Here is a 7,201-nt window from a genome sequence, read left to right as displayed (position 1 = left end):
GGAGTGAAGGATGAGGGACCAGGCACCCTGCCCAGTAGGATCAGCCCCTCAAGATACTCACACTGCCCACTGCCCTACCCCCAGGCTGAGGCCAGAGGACCACCCCACGTTGTCCACTGGGGCTGGCAAACCAATGCTCCAGGTCCCAAGTCTGGCATCCCGCCCCTCCATCCCACCCTGGGGACAGGGTCCCCTTCCCCAGCATTCCCAAGCCTTACCCCCAGCCCAGCAGTGGAGACCCTAACCCAGGCGTCCAAGCCGTCCAGCAGAGTCTGCACTGGGCAGGGGGTGGAGCGGGCGGGATGGCAGGGGGAGGGGTGGGGGCCTTGCCAGCCCCCTCCGGTGCCCCAGTTCCCAGGCAGCTCTTAAAGGGACCAAGAAGAATTAGCCAGGGGCAGCTTAAAAGGGTGAGTGCAGAGGAAAGTAGGTGGTGGGAGAGGATTAGATTTGCTGGGGGCAGGAGAGCTAGAGTGGGGGCCTGATGCCTCCAGTAGACCCCAGGAGGCCCCCAGTCCCCTCTGTCTAGGCTTCCCCTCGTCCCACCCAGCTTTTGACTACACCTTTTCAGATCCTGGACCCTGTTCTCCTGGGCCCCTGCCCGCTTCCTCCCCTCCCCCATATTCGTGCCACCTCAGTCTCCGGTGCGAGCTGCCAGCTGGCACCGACTGGTACCAAGTACAGAGAATCGGCCTGAGAAGCATAAGGGCCGGAGGCCTGGCCCCGAGTGGGAGGGGAGGCCAGCACCCGAGGCCCAATTGCCTCTCCAAGTCTTCTTTCCTCCGCCCTTGGGGGGTAGGGTAAGGCAACCCTGGAGGTCTGGGGCGGCTGAGACTGAGACGTGGGATTCTCTTCATCCCCTCCCTCTCCTACTTCTCAGTGGGCTGTCAGGGCTGGGACACGGGAGAGGAGGGAAATGACGGGGCCGGCCACGGAACACACAGAGAGGGACAGAGAAGCGGAGAGGGCCGACGGCAGACAGACGGCAGGAAACTTCGTTTCCCATATGACTCCTCTGCTCAGAGTCCTGGCTCCCTCGTGCCCGCGGAATTAATTTCCAACTCCCTGGCTGGAAATGAATTGTACTGTACCCGCCATTGACCGTGAGCCTCTCCCACCTTCAGGGTGACGAAGCTGGGCCCTGCCCCTCCAGGTTCCTGTTCATACTGCATCTCCCACCTAGAATGCTATTCTCACTTTTACCCAGAAATCTTCTTGGGACCAGCAGATGGCATAATGGTTACGTCACTGAACTCCCACGTAGTTGACTACAGTTCGAGACCTGGACCCAGTGGCTTAAAACTGAGTGGCTTGGGGCCAGCGGGCAGCACAGTGGTTAAGAGCACTGGACTCCAACATGGCTGACTGTGGTTCAAGTCTCGAACCTGGTAGCTGGTAGCTTGCTTTCTCACTCCCCCCCACCCCGCCCCCCCACTGCCCCTCTGAATGTGACAAGACTCAGGATGGGGAGGACGCTGTTATTTTATAAAATTTGGCCAGGTGCGTGTGCGTGTGTGCTTAAAGTCCCAAGAGGAGAATGGAGAAGGGATTGTGTCTTGGCCACCCTCCCAGGGGGGATTTCTCACTTACTGTCTCTGTCTCTCTCTGTCTCTCCAGCAAATGCATACACCCTACAGCAAAAATTTCTCCAAAAAAATTAAAATAGAAGTTTTCTTTTCCTTCCATGCCCATTACGAAAGGGCCCCTTCCTCTGTAAAGCACTGCCGGGTCCTCCCGTAGCATTCTGTGTCGCCAGGAGAATTCGGAGTATTTTCCAGGAGGCTGGAGTCCTGGGTGACTTCAGGTAAATGCTCGGTGTGAGTCAGTGCCTCACTGGAAACGGGAAAGGTAATGCCTGGCCACTCGTGGTGAAAGTGAAAGCTGCAATTCGGCACTAGGCCCCGAATCTTTGAAAGTGCCAATATGCGCCCTCCCATCCCTGAGTCTGCATTTATTTTAAATACCGTCCAAGTACCTACTGCTAGTCAGGCACTACCCTAGGCACTGAGGAGTCCCCACGAATAAAGCAGACAAGGGCCGGCAGGTGGTGTGGTGGTTAAGGCACACATTGCCTGGAATTCCCACATGGCCGGCTGCAGTTCAAGTCCTGGGCCAGGCGGCTTGCTTTTTCGCTCGCTCTCCCTGTCAAAACTCATGATAAATAAATAAATAAATAGATCTTTTTTTTTAAAAAAAGAAAAGGGCAGACAAAATACTTGCCCCTAGGCATCTATATTTTGGATTGAAGACAGACAATGATCAAACACACGTGACATGAGAAATACGTCTGGTGGTATTAAGGGCCCTGGAGAATGAAGCAGGAAGGGTGACAAGACTCAGTGTGGGGAGGACACTGTTATTTTTATAAAATTTGGATGTGATGAGACTCAGGGTAGGGAGACACTGTTATTTTTTTTATTTTTTTATTTTTTTTTTGGAGAGATTTTCACTGTAGGGCGTGTGCGCTCGCCAGACAGACAGAGACATAGAGACAGAAAGCGAGAAATCACCCCCCAGGGGGATGGTCACACCGCAATCCCTTCTCCTCCATTCTCCTCTTGGGATCTTGGGCACGCACGCACACGCGCCCGGCGTGAGTTTTAAGCCACCAGGTCCGGGACACGAACCGCGGTCGACTACGTGGGAGTCCAGCGACATAGCCATTACGCTAACTGCTGGTTCCCAGACACTGTTATTTTATAAAACTTGGCCAGGGATGGGGCCAGCAGTGGCATGGTGGTTAAGGCACTGGACTCCCGCGTGGCCAACCGTGGTTCAAGTCCTGAACCTGGTGGCATGAAACTCATGTCAGGCACATGTGCATGGGTGCCCAAAATCCTAAGAGGAGAATGGAGAAGGGATTGCTGCATGGCCATCCCCTCTGGGGGGGTGATTTCTCACTTTCAGTCCCTCTGTCTCTCCAGCAAGCTCACGTACCCTATAGCAAACGGCTCTCAAAACAATTTTTTTTGGCCAGGGAAGGCTTTACTGAACAGCGACATTGCATAGAGATGTGCAGAAAGTGAGGGAACAGGGCATGCTGATAGCTGATGGGAGAGGCAGGCCGGGCAGAGGAAGCCACTAGTGCAAATGTCCTGAGGCAGGTGTGTGCTTGGTGTGCTCTGGAACACCCAGGATTGAATGGAGAGAGAGAAACTGGAGACAGGAGAGGGGGAGTGTGGGGTCAGCAGATGATATAGCAGTTACGGTGGTTCGAGTCCTATACCTGGTGGCTTGAAAAATCACACCAGTTGTGTGTGCGTGCGTGCCCAAGATCCAGGAGGAGAATGGAGAAGAGACTGCGGTGTGGCCATCCCCCTGGGGGGTGATCTCTCACTTTCCCTTTCACTGTCTCTGTCTCTCTCTCTCTGACCAGCACACATGCCCTAAGTCAAAAACATCCAAAAAAGGGGGAGGAGGTTGTGGTGGGGCTTCTCATGCCTGGCTTTGGATGACACCGTGATTGTTTTCTTTCCATTCTTTCCTTCTTTCTTTCTTTTTAATTTCGTTTGCTATGGGTTGTATGTGCTCACTGGAGAGAGACAGAGCGAGAGGGAAAATGAGAAATCACCCCCCGGGGGGATGGCCATGCTGCACTCTCTTCTCCATTCTCCTCTCGGGATTTTGGGCACGCACATACACACCTGGCATGTTTTTAACCCACTGTGTCCAGGACTTGAACAAGCATTTGGCCATGTGGGATCCAGCCACCTTAACTACTATGCAACTGGCTGACCTGGCTTTTTCTTACGTGTATTTTATCTATTCCAGAAAGCACATATACATGCGTGGGAGAGACAGAGACAGAGACAGCACCCTCTACAGCACATTGCAACCCATTTTTCCGCAGCCCTTCAGCTCCTCAGGATCCTGGGTACATGTGCACACATGAGCCTGGCGTGTTTTCAAGCCGACCCCGGGATCAGAACCTATGGTGGGCCATATGGCTCCTAGCACTGCAGTTCAGTTTGCTCTGGACTGTACCCCTAGAATTTCCCTTCAAGTGCTTTGGGGATACTGTGAGGGTTGTGAGCAGGTGGGCAACCAAGCTGTTGACTGTTGTCACTGTGCTGCTGTGCAGAGAACAGACCAGGTGAACACAGGCAGGAGACCAGTTCAGAAAGTAGTACCATACGGGCTGGCAGAGGCGTGGTGGTTACAGTGGCTGGACTCCCACGCGGTCAAACATGGTTCAAGTCCCAGACCTGGCAGCTTGCTTTCTCACTTTTCTTCTCTCTGCCTCTCTCTGATCAACTTCAAAAAAATAAAATAAAATAATGACAATTAATAAACTAATGACAATAAATAAAATAAAATAAAATAATTCTTAAAAAAAAAAATTAGTGCCATACATTCCAGACGAGAGATGACCTGGCCACGGTGCTGCTGGTGGGGATGGACTGACTGGATTCCAGACATGTTTTAAAGCTGGAGCTGGGGGGACCAGCTGATGGAGCAATGGTTATGTCGCTGGACTCCCATGTATCGACCGCAGTTCAAGTCCTGGACCTGGCAAGTTAAAACTCATGCCGGTGCGTGTGCGTGCATGCCCAACATCCTGAGAGAAGAATGGAGAAGGGATTGCTGCGTGGCCATCCCCCTGGGGGGTGATTTCTTGCTTTCTGTCCCTCTGACGAACGCACATGCCCTATAGCAAAAATCTCTCAAAAAATAGTAATAATACAAATTTAAAATAAATTCATAAATAAAGCTGGAGCTGGGGCCAGCAGATGGCGCTGTGGTTAAGGATTCCCACACTGCCAACTGTGGTTTGAGTCGTGGACCTGGTGGCTTGAAACTCACCCCAGGCACGTGTGTGCGCGCGTGTATGTGCCCAAAATACCTAGAGAATGGAAGGAAAAGGACTGCTGTATGGCCATTTCTCCTGGCAGGTGATTTCTCACTTCATTCTCTGTCTCTCCAGCAAGCACACCCGAACTATAGCAAAAAATCTCTCTTAATAGGGCCGGCAGGTGGCGTGGTGGTTAAGGACACTGGATTCCCACGTGGCTGGCTATAAAGTTCGAGTCTCGGACCTGGCGGCTTACTTTCTAAACCTTTTCCCTTTCTCTCTCTCTCTGGTCAAATGAAATAATAATAATAATAATAATAACTGCAATTAAATAAATCTTTTCTAAAAAATCTCTCTTAGAGGACTAGCAGATGGCATAATGGCTACGTCATTGGACTCCTATGTAGTCGACTGAGGTTCAGGTCCCGGACCCGGTGGCTTAAACTCACGCCAGGCGCGTGTGCATGCGTGCCCAAGATCCCAAGAGAAGAATGGAGGAGAAGGGACTACAGCATGGCCATCCTTCCTAGGGGGTGATTTTTTTGCTTCCTGTCTCTCTGTCTCTCTCTGTCTTTCTGGCAAGCGCACACGCCCTATAGCAAAAACCTCTCAAAAAAAAAAAAAAAACTCTCTTAAAAACAAACAAACAAAAGAAATGGAGCTGACGGGACTTGCTAAGGGGCTGAGTGTGCATTAGGAGAGGGTAAGAGGAGTTAACAATGATTCCTGAGTTTCAGGCCTGGGCAACTGGCAGGGAAGATGACGTAACCGACTGAGACGGGGAAGCTTAGAAACAGCCGATCCAGGATCGGTAGAATACCAGTTGAGGACGTATTAACTTTGCTGTGCCAGCGGACCTGCAGGTGGGATTCAGGCCTGCAGTTCAAGGAAAAGGAACAGATACGAACTTGAGAGCCACTAATGTCTGCACAGCATTTTTTCTTACAAGTTTATTTATTTATTGCATGAGTGAGAGAGAGGGAGAAAACAGAGACAGCACCCCCAAAGGGGTCTCGATGCCAAGTTCCACCCAGCCCAGATCATGGGCTCGTGCATACCAGCAGACTCAGGGAAGCGGATGGGAAACCGAAACCCTGCCACGTGGGTGAGAGTCGCAGAGCTCTGCATTTTACTCAGGGCGCCGCCCACCCCGTGCTCGCTATTCAACACCAGGAGCCTAGAGGAAGTTTCTTAGGGCCCAAATGTTACAGGAAAGGGAACTGAGCCCTCACTTAGAGGCCAAGGAGAAGAGGATCAATCAGCAATACAGGCGAAGAAAGCTGAGTTGTCTGCGGCAAAGAAGGTCAAGTGAGATGAGGACCGAGACGTGACACAGGGCCAGTATGTGCAGGGCATGGGGACCTGGGCCAGAGCAGGCTGCTTGGGATAAAGTAGGAAGCGGGTCAGTGGTGAGTGAGGAGGGCAGGTTTGAAGAGCGAGAGGATGGTGTGGAATTGTCCTCTCAAGGGGCCAGCGGGTGGTGTGGGGGCTAAGGCGCTGGAATCCCACATGGCTGGCTGTGGTTGGAGTCCTGAACCTGGCAGCTTGCTTTCTCACTTTCCCGCCCCCCCTCTTTCTCTGGTAAGCACAAGTGCCCTGTAGCAAATTTATTTTTAAGTTTAGTAATAATAAATAAAATTAAATAAATTATTCAAAGAAAGGGAGAAAGCATCCTCTGGCAAATGGGGATGACTAGACTAGGGACAGGAGTCCCAGGGATGTGGCTAGGAATCGAAAGAGCAGGCAGCAGGGGAACCAGCAGCTGTTCATCCTCAGGGATGGCCTGAAGATTTATTTTATTTTATTTTAGAGGTTTTTGCTATAGGGCACGTGTGCTCGCCAGACAGACAGAGAGAGACAGAGAGATAGAAAGCGAGAAATCACCCCCCAGGGGGGATGGTCACGCCGCAATCCCTTCTCCTCCATTCTCCTCTCGGGATCTTGGGCACGCACGCACACGCGCCTGGCGTGAGTTTTAAGCCACCGGGTCCGGGACACGAACCGCGGTCGACTACGTGGGAGTCCAGCGACATAGCCATTACGCTAACTGTCCCAAATTTAAACCAAAGGTACTCACTGCAGCCTGACAGAGCATGTGTGCCCGTGACACGGTGAGTGAGGGGAGCACTCCCCACCGAGGACCATAGTCTGGTACTCTCAGGCCGACCAGATCTGGGACTTGGCGGTTACCACGTGAGATTCAGCTTAAGGGGCCAGCAGGTGGCATGGTGGTTAAGAGCACTGGACTCCCACATGGTCGACCACAGTTCAAGTCCCAGACCGGGCAGCTTGCTTTCTCACTTTTCTCTCTCTCTCTCACTCTGTCAAGTTAAAATAAATAAACAAAGTTAAATAATTATTTACAAAACAAAAAAAAAAGAGGGACCAGCAGTTAGCATAATGGCTATGTTG

The sequence above is a fragment of the Tupaia chinensis genome, unplaced genomic scaffold (assembly GCF_000334495.1).
Source record: "Tupaia chinensis unplaced genomic scaffold, TupChi_1.0 Scaffold000438_1, whole genome shotgun sequence".
Lineage (NCBI taxonomy): Eukaryota > Metazoa > Chordata > Mammalia > Scandentia > Tupaiidae > Tupaia > Tupaia belangeri.
Note: the sequence above shows the minus strand (reverse complement) of the source record.